Genomic DNA, 21,396 nt, shown 5'->3' with positions numbered 1-21,396 from the left:
CAGTAAATTTCATAGAAATTTACTATGAATTTAGGTTTAATTTTCTCTATAAGCGCATCTATGTTCATTTTTTATATTTATAAAATAAATAAACCTTAATAAAATAAATAAAACTAAATAAACCTTAATAAAATAAACTATAGTAACTACAATAAATAAACCTTAATAAATTAAGTAAAAATAGCAGCAGTAAAATAAATAAATAAAAAATAATTAAAGTAAAATACATAAGTAATTAGAAATAAAATAAATAAGTTTTTTGTTGTAAGTAGAAACAAAACAAAACAAATAAAGCAAAAGAGAAAAAAAAACAGAGGAAAAAAAGTATGCCACCTACTGGGCCACAACGGCCTGAATACGACTAGAAACCCATCCATGGGCCAGGATTTAGGCCCGCAGAAGGCCCAGTAGGCCCCATAGGCAAAGAGAACAGTTAGGCCCGAAAACCTGCAGTTGAGAGGAGTTCGAGAGGGTGGGCGCAGCAGCGCTTATAAACCACTCTCGAGCTCTCTCAACTAGCGAGGTGGGACTAAACTTTTGACGCGGGGCAGCACAAGGCCTTTGGTCCCAGTTGGTGCCACCAACCGGGACTAAAGGGGGCATTGGTCCCGGTTCGTGGCACCAATGGGGACCAAAGGCCTTTAGTCCCGGTTGGTGCCACGAACCGGGACCAAAGAGTTCCCTATATATACCCCATCGCCACAGTAGAGCACTCCACAGTGCTCTGTTTTTTCTGGCCGGCGAGGGGAGGGCATTTGGGTGCTCTAGCTCACCTCCTATGCACATGAGGTGTTCGATGAAATGTCTGAGCCACACTAGTTAATCTTTGTCCTCTCGAAACTCGACCTCCGAGCTCCATTTTCCCCGAGATTTGTCTAGGTTTAGCGGTTCGTCCCGTCCCGTCCCCGTCTTCACCGCCGTCGATCGCCCGCGCCGATCTCGTCGCCAGCACCACCGTGGTGAGCCTCTTGTTCTTATCTTCTTTCTGAAAGGAAAAAATTCTTACTTTAGATAGTTACTTGTCTAATTTTGTTACTTTTATTATTCCTTCTTATTACATAGTGCGATGGTTTTGGTATCCGCCCCCGTCGGCCCTCGTCCTGTCTATGATTCGGATGTGGTATATATTATCTTTTTATAACTATTTGGTTCATTTATTGTTTATGACAAATATACCGACCAACGTGACATAGATTTTATTTATCTAGGAGGTGGTTGAACCGGAAATTCTAACCGACCCTATTGTCGAGAGGTTAAATTTAGTTGAAGAAGAAAACAATTACTTGAAGGAAAAAATAAAAAAATTGAGGAGGAGAAGATGATATTGGAGTTGCATGTTGCGGATGTCGTCGATGATCACAAGATCAAGATGGATGCAATGCGCTTGAAGATTAGAAAGATTAGAAAATATGCCATTCATACCGAGGCTTGGTATCATTATGCCGTTGGATCAATTGTTACCTTGGTTGCGATTATGATCGCATTTGTTTTCGCATTGAAATGTTTTACATAGTTTCAATGTATGGTTTAATTAATTAGATGCTCTGGAGAGCTATATATATGTTGTTAGATGAGAACTATGTATGTACTTTGGTTCTAATGTGATGATGAACTTCTATTAATTTGGTCACTTAATTATCTATTCATGATGTTCTGTAATGGTTTTTGACACACTTAATTATATATAATGCACGCAGATGAACCGGCAATGGATGTACGGTGACAGACACACCTCCGAGTACATTAAGGGCGTGCATGATTTTCTCGAAGTGGCTGAGGCAAACAAGCAGAATGGTTTTATGTGTTGTCCATGCCCTATATGTGGGAATACGAAGTCTTACTCTGACCGGAAAATCCTTCACACCCACCTGCTTTACAAGGGTTTCATGCCACACTATAATGTTTGGACGAGGCACGCAGAAATAGGGGTTATGATGGAAGACGGCGAAGAAGAAGAGGACGATGACAACTATGTGCCCCCTGAATACGGTGATGCTGCAACGGGGGAAGCTGCTGAAGATCAAGAGGAACCAGACGATGTGCCCAATGATGCTGCAAGGGGGGAAGCTGCTGAAGATCAAGAGGAACCAGTGCCCGATGATGATGATCTCCGCCGGGTCATAGTCGATGCAAGGACGCAATGCGAAAGTCAAAAGGAGAAGCTGAAGTTCGATCGCATGTTAGAGGATCACAAAAAAGGGTTGTACCCCAATTGCGAAGATGGCAACACAAAGCTCGGTACCGTACTGGAATTGCTGCAGTGGAAGGCAGAGAATGCTGTGCCTGACAAAGGATTTGAGAAGCTATTGAAATATTGAAGAAGAAGCTTCCAAAGGATAACGAATTGCCCGACAGTACATACGCAGCAAAGAAGGTCGTATGCCCTCTAGGATTGGAGGTGCAGAAGATACATGCATGCCCTAATGACTGCATCCTCTACCGCGGTGCGTACAAGGATCTGAACGCATGCCCGGTATGCGGTGCATTGCGGTATAAGATCAGACGAGATGACCCTGGTGATGTTGACGGCGAGCCCCCCAGGAAGAGGGTTCCTGCGAAGGTGATGTGGTATGCTCCTATAATACCACGGTTGAAACGTCTGTTCAGAAACAAAGAGCATGCCAAGTTGATGCGATGGCACAGTGAGGACCATAAGAAAGACGGGAAGTTGAGAGCACCCGCTGACGAGTCGCAGTGGAGAAAAATCGAGAGAAAGTACTGGGCTGAGTTTGCAGCTGACCCAAGGAACGTATGGTTTGGTTTAAGCACGGATGGCATTAATCCTTTCGGGGAGTAGAGCAGCAATCACAGCACCTGGCCCGTGACTCTATGTATGTATAACCTTCCTCCTTGGATGTGCATGAAGCGGAAGTTCATTATGATGCCAGTTCTCATCCAAGGCCCTAAGCAACCCGGCAACGACATTGATGTGTACCTAAGGCCATTAGTTGAAGAACTTTTACAGCTGTGGAATGGAAACGGTGTACGTACGTGGGATGAGCACAAACAGGAGGAATTTAACCTGCACGCGTTGCTGTTTGTAACCATCAACGATTGGCCCGCTCTCAGTAACCTTTCAGGATAGACAAACAAGGGATACCACGCATGCATGCACTGTTTAGATGACACTGAAAGTATATACCTGGACAAAAGCAGGAAGAATGTGTACCTGGGCCATCGTCGATTTCTTCCGACCAACCATCAATGTCGAAAGAAAGGCAAGCATTTCAAAGGCGAGGCAGATCACTGGAAGAAGCCCGCCATGCGTACCGGTGATCACGTACTTGCTATGGTCAATGATTTACACGTAATCTTTGGAAAGGGTCCCGACGGACTAGCTGTTCCGAATGACGCTGAGGGACACGCACCCATGTGGAAGAAGAAATCTATATTTTGGGACCTACCCTACTGGAAAGAGCTAGAGGTCCGCTCTTCAATCGACGTGATGCACGTGACGAAGAACCTTTGCGTGAACCTGCTAGGCTTCTTGGGCGTGTATGGCAAGACAAAAGATACACCTGAGGCACGGGAGGACCTGCAACGTTTGCACGAAAAAGACGGCATGCCTCCGAAGCAGTACGAAGGTCCTGCCAGCTACGCTCTTACGAAAGAAGAGAAAGAAATCTTCTTTGAATGCCTGCTCAGTATGAAGGTCCCGACTGGCTTCTCGTCGAATATAAAGGGAATAATAAATATGCCAGAGAAAAAGTTCCAGAACCTAAAGTCTCATGACTGCGACGTGATTATGACGCAACTGCTTCCGGTTGCATTGAGGGGGCTTCTACCGGAAAACGTCCGATTAGCCAGTGTGAAGCTATGTGCATTCCTCAATGCAATCTCTCAGAAGGTGATCGATCCAGAAATCATACCAAGGCTAAGGAGTGATGTGGCGCAATGTCTTGTCAGTTTCGAGCTGGTGTTCCCACCATCCTTCTTCAATATCATGACGCACGTCCTAGTTCATCTAGTCGACGAGATTGTCATTCTGGGGCCCGTATTTCTACACAATATGTTCCCCTTTGAGAGGTTCATGGGAGTCCTAGAGAAATATGTCCGTAACCGCGCTAGGCCAGAAGGAAGCATCTCCATGGGCCATCAAACAGAGGATGTCATTGGGTTTTGTGTTGACTTCATTCCTGGCCTTAAGAAGATAGGTCTCCATAAATCGCAGTATGAGGGGAGACTGACTGGAAAAGGCACGCTTGGAGGGGGGGACTCAATAATATGCAGGGACGGATATTCTTGGTCTCAAGCACACTACACAGTTCTACAGAACTCTACCTTGGTGACCCCGTATGTCGATGAACACAAGAACAGTCTGCGCTCCAAACACCCGAAGCAGTGTGACGACTGGATTACATGTGAACACATCAGGACTTTCAGCAGTTGGTTGGAAACACGTCTCAGAGGTGACACCACTGTTTGTGATGAGTTGTACTCGTTGTCCAGGGGACCATCTTCGACTGTATTGACTTACAAAGGATACGAGATAAATGGGAATACATTTTACACGATCGCCCAAGATCAAAAGAGCACCAACCAAAACAGCGGTGTCCGCTTTGATGCAGCAACCCAGAGGGGAAAGGACACATATTATGGTTACATAATGGACATATGGGAACTTGACTACGGACATGATTTTAAGGCCCCTTTGTTTAAGTGCAAATGGGTCAATCTGTTAGGAGGCGGGGTACAGGTAGACCCACAGTACGGAATGACAACAGTGGATCTGAACAATCTTGGGTACACTGACGAACCGTTCGTCCTAGCCAATGATGTGGCACAGGTTATCTATGTGAAGGACATGTCTACCAGACCGAGGAAAAGAAAAGATAAGGAAGCGAATACATCATACGATGAGCCAAAGCGCCACATAGTTCTTTCAGGAAAAAGGGACATTGTGGGAGTGGAGGGCAAGACAGACATGTCTGAAGATTATGAAAAGTTTCATGAAATTCCTCCCTTCAAAGTCAAGGCTGACCCAAGCATCGTGATAAACGATGAAGATTATCCATGGTTACGGCGCAATAAGCAAATGACACAAGCGAAGAAAAAGTGAAGACTTTCTCCCGGAACTATTATGATGATACCATGCCAACTTTGTAATAGACGAGTATGATACCATTGTCCATTTTGTACAAGAAGTGCATCTAGTTTTTGCCGTAACCCTCTCAACTTTCTTGCACGTGCTATGTGGATGAAATGATGATACCATGCCAACTTTCAACCTTTTCAGAGTTCATTTGAAATGTTTTTCAATTTTAGGGTCTTATAGCTAAAAATTATGCCACTTACTGGGCCACCACGGCCTGAATACGATTAGAAACCCATCCATGGGCCAGGATTCAGGCCCGCAGAAGGCCCAGTAGGCCCACGGGCATGTACAGAGACGTTAGGCCCGTAAGCCTGCTTTAGAGAGGAGCTCGACAGCTCAGGCGCACCGCACCTTATAAAATTTATGAAACTAAAATTAACAAAGTATTTTCTGTTCAAAACATTATAAGAAACCTCTATTATTATTGAAACAAAAATCATATAAAATTGATGCAACTAAAATTATCGAAGTATTTTCTGTTCAAAATCATTAAAAGCAAAAAGAATTTTCATAAAGAACTTTTTTTGATAGAAACTTTAATAGCAAAAAGAATTATCATAAAGTAAAATAAATAAGTAATTAGAAACAAAATAAAATAAAATAAATAAGTTTTTTGTTGTAAGTAGAAACAAAACAAAATAAATAAAGCAAAAAAAAACAAAAAAACTAAATACAGCAAAAAAAATTCATAAAGAACTTTTTTTGATAGAAACTTTAATAGCAAAAAGAATTATCATATAGTAAAATAAATAATTAATTAGAAACAAAATAAAATAAAATAAATAAGTTTTTTGTTGTAAGTAGAAACAAAAAAAAATAAATAAAACAAAAAAAAAAACTAAATACAGCAAAAAAAATTGTTGGGGCGCTGCCCGCTTGGCCTTCCAACCCTCAGGTCTGCAAATACAAGCCCAGAAGGGCTAGGAGGCTAAACGGGCAGCGCGCCAAAGTTAGGCCTAGAAGCCTGCTATAGAGAGGAGTTCGAAACAGCAGCCGCGCCGCGGCTTTTAAACTGGTGCGGGCGCCCTGTCGGGTGGTTGGTGCGACATATGCCAAGGGATGGCTTATCATTGTGGGAGCCAATAAAACGTCGCCGGTGCCCGGAAACGGGATGAGGCGAAGACATGCACGCCGGCGAATCTTACCCAGGTTCGGGGCTCTCCGAGGAGATAACACCCCTAGTCCTGCTCTGCGGGGTCTCTGCATGATCACTAGATCGATAAAGGGTAGCTACAATCGCTCCTAGAGCTGTTGAGATCAAGGGAGAAGAAGAACAAGGCTAGCTCTTGCTTCTCTCTATCTATGGTGTGTGCTATGCTTAGAAGGCAGCTCTATGCTCAGAGGCCAACTGTGCTTGGGTGCCAACCCTTTGCATGGGTGCTCCGGGGGGTTTATATAGGCCTACCCCCCGGGGGTACAATGGTAATCCGACTGGGAACTGGTCCCAGCCGTCAGTGTCTACGCTCGCCGGCTTCTCCGCCGGCTGCTGGGCCCCGCCGGCTGGTGGGTCCCGCCGGCTGCCGGCTACTTGGTCGACAGGCCGGCCCCACCGCCTAGGGTCTTGTCGGCGGCCGCTTACTGTAGCCTCGCCTATGATGACGAGGGCTTTGTCGAGGTAAGCGTGGCTACAGTGAGCCGTCTCGGGGGCTATCACCATAGCCTTACCTTGTCTTGTCTCCTTAATGGGGCTCCTGCTTCAAGGAAGGGAGTAGCCGGCTTCTGGAGGCCGGCTATGCTCTGGGCCGACTGGGAAAGGCCGGGCCGCCTTCACGCCTCTCTCTGGCTGAAGGGGCCCGCAGTCCTTGGGCCGTACAAGAGTGGGTCGTGGATGACGTCGAGGCTAGCATGGCTACAGTGTCGAGCCGCACGGGAGACGGCCATCCCGTACGGCCTCCTGTAGCCATGCCCGCCTCGGGCTTCATTGGTAGTGGGGCCGCACTGTGGCCACACCCCGTCGTGTCGCCGTTATGTGGGAACAACTTTGGTGGTTGTGGTCTCGGCCGGCTACTAGGAGCCGGCGTCCCTCTTGGCCGGCTTCTTGGAGTCGGCCACCCCGTAGTCGTCCGGGGGAGAGGTTGCTCGAGGCTGGGTCGCCTTCCGGGAGTCGGCTTCAGAGGTAGCCCGCCAGGGAAGGCGGCCCAAATGCTTGGAGTGCTTGAAGGCCCAAAGGCCTGATAATATTTCTGAAGAGCCAGGGGTAGTCGGTTCGGCTACCCGTGGCCAATTACTCCGACAGTAGTCCCCGAAGCTGATTGGGCTTCGAGGTGGAGCAGGGGTTGAGAAGCTCGATCAGCTTCCTATCTTGACAAGCCGGCAGCTGGGAGCCGGCCTTGGTCAGGTGCGCCGCCCGAGTCGAAATCTTCTGGAGTCGGAGGGCAGCAACCCGCAGGCACGTGCACCGGGCCGCGGGCCGTTGGCGAACCACGTGGCCGGAAAGCCTGCCAGCCCACGCGCGTGACGGGACGTCGCCGCAGGGCGGGGACCCGCCACGTCCGCGCCCCGGCCCAGGCGCGGATCCTTTGTATCCCGAAACCGTCCGCACGTTCCATGCGGCAGTTTCGGCTCGCATTTATGCGCTATAATCGCGAGACGTGGGGGGAGTGGGCGCAGTTAATCCCACGTCTTCCCCCCCACGTCCGGCCTCTTCGGCCTTGTGAGGCTATAAGTAGGGGGAGGTGGAGGGCGGCAGGCCCTCGCACGCTCCTCCTACTTCCACCGTCTTCTTTCCTCGCTCGTTCTCGCGACAGTGCCTCGCCGCCGCGCCCTTCCACCGCACGCTCCTCCGCCGCCGTGCTAGCTCTCGCCATGCCTCCCCTCGTAGAGCAGCTTGGCGGGGATTGGGACGGCTCCATCGTCCATGACGACCACGTCGACTTCCTCCGCGACACGCGGCGGCTGCCCGGCGCGGACAAAGTGGAGGTCCGCCTTGCGCCGGCGAAGGAAATCTCGCCGAGGCCGCAGGAGGGCGAGCGGGTGGTCTTCCGCTCGCACTTCTTGCGCGGCTTCGGCTTGCCAGTGAGCGCCTTCTTCCGCTCCTGGCTCGAATTCTATCAGCTCCAGCCGCACCATCTCACCCCCAACGCGGTGGTGCTGCTGTCTGCCTTCGTCACCCTGTGCGAGGGCTATCTCGGCGTCCTCCCCACCCTTGAGCTCTGGGGGGAGCTTTTCCAGTCGAAGCTGGGCAGGCGCAGCAGGGGCGTGCCGGCTCATACTGGCGCCTTCATCGCGTCGCGGAGATCGGGCGCCGACAACCCCTTCCCCGTCATCACGCTAATCCAATCGGTGAAGAAGTGGCAGAAGTCGTACTTCTACGTGCGGAACATCGCTCCGCGGGGCGACTACATCAACCTGCCGGCTTACGTAGCCGGCCCACCGGCGGGCAGGCTGCCCCAGTGGTCCTTCTGGGCCGTGACGCTGTCGCAGGCAGGAAACGCCGCCATCGCCCGATTGCGGGTGATGGTCCAGTCGGAGGGCCTGACGGGGCCCGACCTCCTTGCCGCGTTCGTCACGCGCCGGGTTCTTCCGCTCCAGAGCCGGCCTCATCTGATCTGTCAGATGAGCGGCCAGCTCGATCCGGGCCGAATGTGCACCAAGGAGATGCCGCGGCACGAGGTCGCCTACATGGTGAACTACCTCGCCAACTGCCAACTCTCTGAAGAGTGGCAATTCGGCAAGGAGCCATATAGTTGTGCCAATCCTCCGCCTACGGTACGCTCCCCTTGTCTCCTTTTCTCTCTCTCTCTCTCTCAGCCTTGTTGCCGAGTTCCTCTGGGCCGACTCTAACTTAGTCGGCTTGTTCTTCGACAGAGCCCTCTGCTTCGGCCGGCCAGCGGGTCAGACGCGGAGCATCGCTTCGTCCCCGACCGGACCGAACACGACCTGGAGGACCCCGACCTGGGGGCGGTCCATATGGACGACGCCGTCGAGCCGGCCGGCGGCGAAGCAGGCGGCTCCGGGTTCACTGCTACCTTCGACGACTGGCCGGACGAGGATGAAGCCGAAGCCGTCCCGCGCCGCCAGCCGGCATCCGGACGCGGCGCGGGCTCCTCCGGCGCGCAGCCTGCTCGGGGTGGAGGCCAGAAGCGTCGCGCCGCCCAGGGCTTGTTCGGCAGCCGAACGAAGAAGCCCAGGGGCGGGGCGGCAGCCACCAGGCGGGAAGAGGCGGCCGCGAAGGCGGCTCGCTTCCGCAAAGTGGTGAAGCAGCCGCAGACCGTGTTGGCGTAAGCTCTCTTTCTCTGTGTACTCTCTTTCTTTCTTTTCTTTCTTTCTTTGGTGGTTCTTGAACTCTCGTCCTTTTCTTCGACGATCAGAGCTCCGTTGTCACTTGAGCGGGCTGCTGCCGGCTCCGTCGTCGAGTCGCCAGGGGGCTCTGGGAGCACCACCCGCCGCGTAGATCCCCGTGCCGCCCTCCAGGAGGCGACGGAAAGGAACGCGCGGGAGGTGTGGGAGGAGCAGGAGGCGCGGGAGGCGGAGGCACGAAAGGCAGCCGCCGCCCAGGCGGCTCGGGAGGAAGAGGCAGCGAAGGCACTCGCCGAGGCTGCAGCCAAGGCCCAGGCAGAGGCTGAGGCCGCGGCGGCGGCAGGGGAGGCTTTGATGGTCACCCCCCTGCGCGCCATGGTGCCGGGGCTGGGAGGAAGCGGCGACGACATCGTCATTTTGGAGAAGGGGCTGGAGCCGACCCAGCCAACTGGGGCGGCCCAAGGCGGCCGGCCTGATTCGCCGCCTGCACAGTCGGCGGAGGGCGAACCGGCCGCGGGGGCTGAGGTGGCGGTCCGGGCTCCGCCAAGCCGGCGTGCGGGGAAGGCCGCGTCGGAGCCACAGCCGGCCGTGGGCTCCAGCTCGTCAGCCCGAGACGCGGAGGCGGCCAGCGCTACCTCGGGGTGGACGCCAGGCGGAGGGACAACCGTGGTGAACGTGGCTGCACAAGACGTCCGGACCCGGCTCCAAAGCCAAGCCGCGGCACTGAGGCAGTTCATCGACGAATTCCTCGCAACGCGGGCAGCCATCCGGGTTAGTATTCCCATCTTGTTTCTTCTTGAACTTGATTTCTCTTTTTGATCTTAATTTCTTCCGTGGGGGCGCGTCAGCGCACCCACTGGGTGTAGTCCCCGAGTTCCGAGTCGGCTGCTGAGCAGGCGGCTTGGAACTTGTTGGAGAATTTGCCTTTGCTGTTTTTGTTCTCACTTCGGTCTTCTGTCCATCTTGCAGGACTTCCACAACCTTCGAGCGGCCGCCTTTAACTTCCAGGCTCGGGAGCTGACTCAGAAGACCGCCGACCTTACTGAGAGCCGAGGTATGTGACTTGATCTTTATCTCATGTGAGGGCGCGTCAGCGCACCCACTGGGTGTAGTCCCCGAGATTCGGGCCGACTGCTGAGATGTCGGCTCGGATCTTCCTTGACGATTTCTTATTGTTCTTCTTCTTCTTCCGTTCCTGCAGCGGCCAACGCCGGTCTGAGGGCACAGCTGGGGGAGTCCCAGACTGCTCTTCGTGCCAAGGATGCCGAGCTCGCCGCCTTGGTGCAGGAGCGCGACCGCCTGGTCAAGAAGCTGGCCGACCAGGAGGAAGGCCACAAGGCGGCGCTGAAGGCTGCGCAGGATCGCGAAGCCACCCTCCAGGCCGAGTTCGAGACGGAGGCGGCCGGCTGGGCAGAGGCCAGGCAGACTCTGATCTCCGGCTATGGCCAGATCGAGGATCTGGTTGACGGTAAGTCGTCTACCCCTTCGTCCTTTCTTGCCATCTGCCACTTTGGCTTGTTTTTCTGATTTTGGTGTTCTTCTCTTCCTTTCTTCTTCTTCGCGCAGAGTATTTCCCTGGCTACTCAACTGCCGCCAACCAGGCCATCGAGGCCCGTCGCCAAGCGAAGAGGCAAGCCGGCTTTGAGATCTCGCCGACCGCCGGCCGCTCGCTGGAGGAACAGCTCCTGGCGATCCAGGCTCGCATCCAGCCGGCTCACCGGCTGCTCCGCCGGCTTCAGCGTGCCGGGTCACAGGTCTTGGCCGCCCTCTGGCCCGGCCAAGTGGTCCCTCGCACCCCCAGTCGGACCGCCGACTGGCTGGAGGTGGCAGTCGGCCGCTTCGAGGCTTGGAAGGCGTCGGCGGCTCGCTCCGGTGCCAGGCGGGCGCTGGAGTTCGTCAAGGCCTGGTATCCCGGCCTGAACCTGGACCAGCTGGCTACCTGGCGGCAGCAAGCCGACACGGAGCTGGAGCCGGCGCGGCCGGCCATCATTCGGCGGGCTTCGGCGATCGCCGACTACACCGACACCAACGTCTTCGCCCCCGAGGTGGACGACAATGGAGTCGCCCAGCCGGAAGAGTGGTTCGGGCTGGACCCGGCGTACGGTGAGGACTCGGCGGAGGAGATCGACTCCAGCGACGAGGGCGAAGAGGAGGAGGAGGAGGGTGAAGACGCCGAGCCGGCTGGTGGAGTAGCCGGCCAGCCTCAGCCTGACCGCGCCTCCAGTACTACGTCGCGCGCGAGTGCGTCTCCTGCCGCAGGAGGTGGTCAAGCCGGGACCAGCTAGGCGGCCACTCCTTCAGCCGGCGAGGCCGCCTTCACCGACCAGCTCGGCCTTCATGTCGCGCCCTAGTCTTCTTTCTTTTGTTTTCCTGTCTTGTTACTTTTGAACAATGTTTGGTTAAGTCTGCACAATTCCACCCACTGGGTGTATTCAATTTTAAGTCTGTTGCCGGCCTGTTGGCGGCTTTCATGTATATAACTTATGCAGTTGGCCTTTCCTTGTACTTTTTGCTCTTTGTCCTTCTGCTTTTTCCTTTGCCGCCCTCCCTTGGTTGCCGCCTCCCCAGTCAAACAGTTGCTCTGCAATCTGTAGCCGGGGAGTGCCTGGCCGATTGGGGAGGGGGAAGTACTTTAGCTCTGCTGGACTAAAGCTAAGTTTTTTAGGAAGCCGGCCAGCCGGCTGCTTTGACAACCGGCAGGCATATTTGGAGGCCGTCTCTTTGCTATATAGGTTAGTTGTTCCTTAGCCATTTTTCGTGTGGGCGTCCTTTCTGTCTTCTCTCTTTCTAGTCGGACAGTCAGTTCTTTGAGCTGCGACTTTCAACAAGAGAGGACTTGGGAGCCGGCACACTACTTTGCTGACTTGAGGAAGAACTTTCAATATAGCTCAAGGCGGCCAGTCCCCGGGCCGACTAGTCGAACCCGGTGCCGGACAAGAATTCGAAATGTAATAATACATTCATGGATATGACACTCGTCATTCATAGATAAATAAAAGGCAGTCCCCGAGTACTGTTCGGGGGGCCTGTTGGTTTGTACTTAATACAAAAAGGGTAGCGTGATACATACTGCTTTTCAGCTGTAAAATCGTCTTAGGAGGTTTGCGTTCCATGGTCGCTCCGACTCCTTGCCGGAGTCGTCTCTCTTGCGTGCTCTTGGTTTTTGCGCGTCGATCAAGTAGTAGGAGTCGTTGCCGAGTGCCTTGCTGACGACGAAAGGGGCCTTCCCAAGGGGCCGAGAGCTTGTGCTGGCCGGCTGTTCGCTGGATCAGCCGGAGCACAAGGTCGCCCTCTTGGAAGGATCTTGGCTTGACCTTGCGGTTGTAGTAGCGGCGCAGCCCTTGCTGGTAGATGGCGGACCGGCTGAGGGCTAACAGCCGGCCTTCTTCCAGTAGGTCGACGCCGTCTTCTCTTGCTTCTTTGGCTTCCTCCTCCGTGTACATGGTGATCCGAGGCGAGTCGAACTCGATGTCTGTTGGGATGACAGCCTCGGCACCGTACACAAGGAAGAATGGAGTGAAGCCGGTTGACTTGTTGGGTGTAGTGCGCAGACTCCAGAGGACAGCCGGCAGCTCTTCGAGCCAGCAGCCGGCCGATCGCTCCAGTGGTACAACCAGTCGGGGCTTGATGCCGGAGAGGATGAGTCCATTTGCTCGCTCGACCTGGCCGTTTGACTGCGGGTGGGCAACGGACGCTAAGTCCAGTCGGATGCCCTGCGTCGCGCAGAAACGTGCCAGTGCGCCTTTGGCGAAGTTCGTGCCGTTGTCGGTGATGATGCTGTGCGGCACGCCGTACCGAGTAGTGATGTCGGTGATGAATGTCACGGCAGTCGGCCCGTTCAGCTTCTTAATCGGCTTGGCTTCGATCCACTTTGTGAACTTGTCCACAGCAACGAGTAGATGTGTCATGCCACCGCCGGCTGTCTTGAAAGGGCCCACCATGTCCAGTCCCCAGACGGCAAAAGGCCAGGTGAGGGGAATGGTCTTGAGTGCAGAAGCCGGCAGGTGTTGCTTGGAACTAAAAACTTGGCATCCTCTGCAGCTCTTGACTATTTCTTTAGCATCCTCCAAGGCAGTCGGCCAGAAGAAACCATGGCGGAAAGCCTTGGCCACAAGGGATCTTGAGGCCGCGTGGTGGCCGCATTCGCCTTGGTGGATGTCTTTGAGGATTGCCACTCCTTTTTCTGGCTCGACGCAACGCTGGAAGACTCCAGTGACGCTGCGCTTCACAAGCTCCCTGTTGATTATTGTGTATGCTGCGGCTCGTCGTTGCACTAGTCTTGCTGAGATCTCATCAGCCGGCAGCTCTCTGCTGACTAGGAACTTGAGGATGGGCTGGGCCCATGAGGGAGCTGTGACTTCTTCTTCTGTTAATGTGGCCACCATGACTCGGGCGGGTGGGTTGGGTGTTGCATTGGAGTCGGCCACCGCTTCTTGTGTCGTTGCGGTCCCCGGGCCGACTGCTGCAGTCCCCGAGCCGGGTTCTGAAGTCCCCGGGCCGGGTGCGACTACGGCAGTCCCCGGGCCAGTCGTCGAAGTCCCGTGCCGCCTGCGGGATTTCTCCAGTCGGATCCGGCTGTTTCTGGCGTAGGCGGCACGAAGATGGAATCCGACTCTGGAGACGGCTTGATGGACGGCTTGAGGAGGCGCTGGAGGGAGACGCCAGTCGGTATGGCTTGTCGGGTGGAGCCGATCCGTGCTAGGGCATCTGCTTGGTCGTTGTCGGCCCTTGGCACGTGAAGGAACTCGCACCCTTCGAAGTATCCGCTCATCTGCTGGATGAGGAAACGGTAGCTCGCCATGTTCGCGTCCTTGGCGTCCCAGTCGCCAGATGATTGCTGGACCACCAAGTCTGAGTCGCCGTAGCACAGGATCCGGCGTATGCCGAGTTCTTTGGCTAGCCGGAGCCCATGTACGAGCGCCTCGTACTCGGCCACGTTGTTGGAGGCGGCGAAGTGGATCTGCAGCGTGTACTTGAGCTTGTCGCCTTTGGGAGAGGTGAGGACGATGCCGGCTCCCAAGCCGGTGCGCATCTTGGACCCGTCAAAGTGCATCCGCCAATGGGTAGAGTCGGGAGCCGGCGGTAAGTACTGGGTCTCGGCCCAGTCGACGAGGAAGTCGGCCAATGCTTGCGACTTGATGGCGGTGCGGGGCTGATAGAAAATTGTGTAGGGCGCCAAGGCAATGGCCCATTTGGCCACCCGGCCGGATGCATCCCGGCTGCCTATGATCTCGGCGAGCGGGGCAGTGCACACAACCGTGATGGGGTGCTCTTGGAAGTAGGGCTTCAATTTCTTGGCAGCGAAGTACACCCCATAGCACATCTTCTGGTAGTGCGGGTAGTTTTGCTTTGAGCTGGACAGTACTTCGCTGAGATAGTAGACCGGCCTCTGGACTAGCTGGGCTCGGCCTTCCTCCGGGCGCTGGACCACAACAACAGTGCTGACGACTCGGCTTGTCGCGGCGATGTAGAGGAGCATGGGCTCCTTCTCAGTCGGCGCAGCCAGGACAGGCGGAGTGGTCAACATTTTCTTCAACTCATGGAAGGCTTGGTCGGCTTGATCATTCCACTCAAAGTGAGTGGACTTCTTCATGAGTCGGTACAGAGGGAGAGCCTTCTCTCCTAGTCGGCTGATAAAACGGTTCAGGGAGGCTAAGCAGCCAGTGAACTTCTGCACATCTCGCAGCTTGGTGGGAATCTCCATCCTCTCGATGGCCTTGATCTTGACAGGGTTGCACTCAATGCCGCGTTCGGAGACCAGGAAGCCTAGCAGCTGGCCGGCTGGCACTCCGAACACGCACTTCTCGGGGTTGAGCTTGATCTGGAATCGGCGCAAGTTGGCAAATGTTTCTTTCAGGTCTTCCAGCAAGGTACCGCGCTTCTCTGTCTTCACCACAATGTCGTCTACGTAGACGTGGGCATTTCTGCCGAGTTGTTTCAAGAGACATTTCTGCATGCAACGCTGAAAAGTGGCACCGGCATTTCTCAAGCCGAATGTCATTGTCAGGTAGCAGAAAGCTCCAAAGGGTGTGATGAAGGCAGTCTTCAGGCGGTCAGCCGGGTCCAACTTGATCTGATGATACCCTGAGTATGCATCCAAAAAACTTAACAGCTCGCATCCGGCTGTGGAGTCTATCACTTGGTCAATCCGTGGCAAAGCAAACGGATCTTTTGGGCAGGCCTTGTTCAAACTCGTGTAGTCTATACACATACGCCACTTGTTATTCTTCTTCAGAACCAGAACTGGGTTGGCAAGCCATTCTGGAAAGAACACTTCCATGATAAAGCCGGCGGCAAGGAGCCGGGCTATCTCTTCTCCCACAATTCTTCGCTTCTCTTCTGATAGTCGGCGGAGGGGTTGCTTGACCGGCTTCGCATCAGCTCGGACATGTAGTTTGTGCTCGGCGAAATCCTTCGGGACACCCGGCATGTCCTTTGGGGACCATGCAAAGATGTCTCGATTCTCACGGAGGAAGTCGACGAGCTCGCCTTCCTATTTACTGTCCAAGTTCGCCCCAATCACGGCGAACCTCTCCGGGTGCTCCGGGTCTAGAGGTATCTTCTTCGTCTCTTTGGCAGGCTGGAAGGAGCCCTGCGCATCACAATCCTTGGGGTTGGGCGACAAGGCCGGCTGCTTGCCGGCCATGGCCACAACCCGTTCCAACATCTTCTTCTCTTCTGCCACCACGAGGGACTCGGCCAGCCGGCTGCTGGCCATGGCACACTCGATGGACTTCTTGTAGTCGCCGGCTACCGTGATGATCCCCTTCGAGCTCGGCATCTTCATCTTCAGGTAGGCGTAGTGGGGCACAGCCATGAACTTGGCCAAAGCAGGTCGGCCAAGTAGTGCATGATAGGGGCTCTCCAAATCCACCACCTCGAACCATATTGCTTCCCGGCGAAAATGATCTTTGTCTCCGAAGAGAACATCCATTTTGATCTTGCCGATTGGAGAGCAAGATAGGCCGGGTACGATACCATGGAAGACGGTGCGGCTCGGCATGAGCTGCTTCGCTTTGATGTTCAGCTTGTCCATGGTATCGCGGTACAGTATGTTGATACTGCTTCCGCCGTCTATCAGGACGCGGGAAAATCTGGCAGCTCGCCTCTCCGTCGCGAGGGTGACGTCCAAGACCATCGCATAGGAGCCAGGCGAAGGCATCACCTCTGGGTGGTCGGCCTGGCTCCAGCTGATTGGCTTTTCCGACCAGTGCATGAACTCGGCGGTGCTAGAGGCGACTGCATTCACTTCTTGGTGCTGTCGGCGTCGGCTGCGCTTGTCGTCGGCTTGACTTGTGAAGACGACGTAGGCGGCGTGCTCTTCGGGGAATTCGTCTTGGATGGCGCCGACCGCCGGCCGAGCCGCCGGCTGCTGGGGAGCTGGAGGCGGCGGGCCGGGAGGCGGAGGCGGCACCATCCCTTCGCCCTTGGTGATGCGGGTGAGCCAGTGGCATTTCCGGGTTGTGTGGTTAGACGGCTTCGCGCCGCTGTGGAACTTGCAGGGAGCATCGAGTGCTTGTTCGTAGGAGAAAGACGGCTGCCAGGGTGGCCGGCCACCCTTCTTCTTGGGAGCGGGCCGCTCTTCGGGCTGCTCGTCTTCAACTGTGGCCACCTGCCGACTGGAGGAAGTCGGCATGGGGCCCTTGCGCTTGTGGTCGTTCTGGTAGGGGCGCCGATTAGGGTCGCCAGCCGGCGTCTTGGGAGCCGGAGCAATTACTTTCCCCGAGGCGTCCACTCGGAGCTCGGTCTTCATGGAGGAGTCGGCAGTGGCGTATTTGTCGGCGATGACCAGCAACTCATCGAGGGTAGCCGGCTCGTCGCAGAGGAGTCGGTGCTTGAGGAGGGTGCCCTCTCGGCACCCGGCGGTGAAGTACTCGATGGCCTGGACCTCGTGCACTCCCTCGCAGGAGTTGCGGAGCTCGGCCCATCGCGTGAGGTAGTCGCGGGTCGACTCGTTGGGCCCCTGGACGCAGAGGGAGAGCTGGCGAGGCTTGGGAGGCCGCTTGTAGGTGCTGGTGAAGTTGCGGACGAAAACTTCGGTGAAGTCCAGCCAACTGTTGATGCTGTAGGGCTTGAGGCTGTTGAGCCATGTGCGCGCCGTGCCTTGCAGCATCAGGGGGACGTACTTCACGGCGACGCGCCGATTGCCGTTGGCGATGCTGACGGCCGTGGAGTAGTCGATGAGCCAATCTTCCGGCTTCACTGAGCCGTTGTACTTGGGCGTGTCTCTGGGGAGCGAGAACCCTTTGGGGAAGGGCTCGTCGCGGATGCGGGGGCCAAAGCATGGCGGGCCGACATCGTCTTCTTCTTCTAACGCCAAGGATCGAGCAAGGCGGTCGATCCTGTGGCGGGCGTCGTTCTCGCCGACTCCTTCTCGGCGGCCGAGTCGGTCGCCAAGAGTCGGATGTGTGACAGGCGGCGGAGTGAGGCGTCTTTCTCTTCGAGGCGGGGGAGGAGGCAGGTTTCCTTGGTGCTCTACAGCTCGAGGGCGGCCATCCGCGTCGCGCTCGATGGTGATGCGAGTCCGGCTGCGGCTGGCAGCCGGCTCCTTGTCTTTCTTCTGGCGCGCGCCGCTCGCAGTCGGCGAGCGGGACGTCGCGGCGTGTTCCCGGCGCGGGGGATGACTATCAGCACGGGCGCCGGCTTCGTGCCGTTCTGCAGCCGCATCGATCAGCTGCTGGATCCGTCTTGTCATGTAGGGGAGCTCATCGGCTCCCAGCCCATTGAGCTCCTCCGCAGCCGCCTGAGCGGCTCGCAGATTCTCGAGCGGGGTGGCGTAGACGGGGCGATCTGCGCCCAGCATGCTGGCAACGGCTGCGCCGCGCTTCTGGACGAAGCCGGCTCGGCTCGGGCCGCTAGGCGGCGGCGTGCCGAAGGCGGCGCGGTCGACTTCGCGCTGGTGGGCCTCGGTGAGGCGTCTCATCGAGGCTATCTTTTGGCCCTCCGCGATGAGGGCAAGGCGGCGTGCCTCCAGGGTCTCGGCGTCGGCATCGGCCGGGATGGGGACGGAGAGGTCGTGCATCGCCGCTTGCAGGGCGTCGCGGGCATTCTCGCCCGAGTTGGAGACGTGGCTGATGACCAGCACTTCGGTGACAGCGCTGCTGCCGCTGTCAGCTCGAGGGAGGGGGTCGTCGAAGACCACCACGTCGGAGGGGTAGGCGTCAAGCGACGCGGTGTCGGAGTCGATGAGCATCGGGTCGGTGGAGCCGACCGACTCCATGTCCGCAGCAGGCTCGCTGGAGACGTGAAGTTGGTCGAGGAGGCTGACGAGGCGGCTCTCGGGGTAGTCGGTGCCTGCGTCGGACGCAGGCTCGTCGGAGATGCGAGTCTCGCCGAGCAGATCGGCGAGGCGACTCGCTGCGCAGGCGTCGTCGACGCCTTGCAGCGCGTCGAGGCAAACGCCATCGGGCGCAGCAGGCTGGCTGCGCTCGCGGGGGAGGAAGAGGGTTCCCGTCCAGAACAGGTCTCCGGACGACGGTGCACCTGGCCCCACGGTGGGCGCCAAATGTCGGGTGGTTGGTGCGACATATGCCAAGGGATGGCTTATCATTGTGGGAGCCAATAAAACGTCGCCGGTGCCCGGAAACGGGATGAGGCGAAGACATGCACGCCGGCGAATCTTACCCAGGTTCGGGGCTCTCCGAGGAGATAACACCCCTAGTCCTGCTCTGCGGGGTCTCCGCATGATCACTAGATCGATAAAGGGTAGCTACAATCGCTCCTAGAGTTGTTGAGATCAAGGGAGAAGAAGAACAAGGCTAGCTCTTGCTTCTCTCTATCTATGGTGTGTGTGCTATGCTTAGAAGGCAGCTCTATGCTCAGAGGCCAACTATGCTTGGGTGCGAACCCTTTGCATGGGTGCTCCGGGGGGTTTATATAGGCCTACCCCCGGGGGTACAATGGTAATCCGACTGGGAACTGGTCCCAGCCGTCAGTGTCTACGCTCGCCGGCTTCTCCGCCGGCTGCTGGGCCCCGCCGGCTGCCGGCTACTTGGTCGACAGGCCGGCCCCACCGCCTAGGGTCTTGTCGGCGGCCGTTTACTGTAGCCTCGCCTGTGATGACGAGGGCTTTGTCGAGGTAAGCGTGGCTACAGTGAGCCGTCTCGGGGGCTAGCACCGTAGCCTTACCTCGTCTTGTCTCTTTAATGGGGCTCCTGCTTCAAGGAAGGGAGTAGCCGGCTTCTGGAGGCCGGCTATGCTCTGGGCCGACTGGGAAAGGCCGGGCCGCCTTCACGCCTCTCTCTGGCTGAAGGGGCCCGCAGTCCTTGGGCCGTACAGGAGTGGGTCGTGGATGACGTCGAGGCTAGCATGGCTACAGTGCCGAGCCGCACGGGAGACGGCCGTCCCGTACGGCCTCCTGTAGCCATGCCCGCCTCGGGCTTCGGGGGTAGTGGGGCCGCACTGTGGCCACACCCCGTCGTGTCGCCGTTATGTGGGAACAGCTTTGGTGGTTGTGGTCTCGGCCGGCTACTAGGAGCCGGCGTCCCTCTTGGCCGGCTTCTTGGAGTCGGCCACCCCGTAGTCGTCCGGGGGAGAGGTTGCTCGAGGCTGGGTCGCCTTCCGGGAGTCGGCTTCAGAGGTAGCCCGCCAGGGAAGGCGGCCCAAATGCTTGGAGTGCTTGAAGGCCCAAAGGCCTGATAATTTTTCTGAAGAGCCAGGGGTAGTCGGTTCGGCTACTTGTGGACAATTACTCCGACACGCCCCTCGGCTAGCGAGGTGGGACTAAACTTTTGGCCGCGATGCGGGCAGCAAGAGGCCTTTGGTCCCGGTTCGTGGCACCGACCGGGACCAATGCCCCCCCTTTAGTCCCGGTCGGTGCCACCAACCGGGACCAAAGGCCGCCGCTTCCCGCCCTTTGCGTTGCTGAAAAGGGACCTTTGGTCCCGGTTGGTGGCACCAACCGGGACTAAAGGGTGGCATTGGTCCCGGTTGGTGCCACGAACCGGGACCAATGCCCTTGCTATATAACCAGGACTTGTGAAAATTTCACATCTCCCTCGCCTCCCTCGCCAGTTGCCCCCGCCGCCAGGCTGCCCAAATCGCTCGCGCGCTCCTCGTCGCCGTCGCCGTCGCCGCCGCCGGCCGCCATCCCCGTCACCCCGTGCCCCTGCCCCGCGCCGGAGCCCACGCCGGCCGCCGCCCCGTGCCCCTGCCCCGTCCCCGAGCACGCACGGCCGCGCCCCTGCGCCCCGGCCCGCCCCCACCATTGTCGTCGTCGCCGGCGCCCGCCCCCACTGCCGCCCCTGCCTCGACGCCGCCCCTCCTCCCCGTTCGGTCCGGCTCCGGCGACCCCCTTTCCTCCCTGTCCCCTCGATCCGCTTCATATAATTTTTTTATATGCATATGTTGATTATATGGATGGATGGATGATGTATATCTTCATTATATGGATGGATGGATGATGTATGCTTTTTTCATATAACTTTTTAGGCAGATTTTTAGAATTTTTTAGGCAGATTTTGAGAATTTTTTGTGTATGTATGTCATGTTTATATGTATGTATGTATGTTTATATGCAAAGCATATGCAAAGAAAATGTATGAATGGTCATATGCAAAGAAAAATGTATGTATGGTCATATGCAAAGAAAATGTATGTATGTATGTTCATATGAAAGAAAAATGTATGTATGTATGTTCATATGCATATGCAAAGAAAATGTATGTTCATATGCATATGCAAAGAAAATGTATGTTCATATATATGATGATATGTTCATATAAAAAGGAAAATAAGAAGAGGAAGAAAGGAGAAGAAGAGGAGAGGAAGAAGAGGAGAAATAAATAAGAAGAGGAAAAAAGAAGAGGAGAAGAAGAAAGGAATAGAAGAGAAGAAGAAAAAATAGAAAAAATTCTATTTTTTCTTCTTCTCTCCTCTATTCCTTTCTTCTTCTCCTCTTTTTTTTTCTTCTTTTTTTTCTTCGATCTTGTCCTCTATTCCTTTTCTTCTTCTCCTCTTTTTATTTCTTCTTCGTTTTCTTATGTTTTATCGGGTCTGTCGTCGTCGATATACCCCTCTCCCGATAACTTCAAGACGAGGGGGGTCGATATACCCCCTCCCCG

The sequence above is a fragment of the Triticum aestivum genome, chromosome 5D, assembly GCF_018294505.1.
Source record: "Triticum aestivum cultivar Chinese Spring chromosome 5D, IWGSC CS RefSeq v2.1, whole genome shotgun sequence".
NCBI classification, from domain to species: domain Eukaryota; kingdom Viridiplantae; phylum Streptophyta; class Magnoliopsida; order Poales; family Poaceae; genus Triticum; species Triticum aestivum.
The sequence above is the reverse complement of the archived record's forward strand: the minus strand, read 5'-3'. Positions refer to the sequence as shown.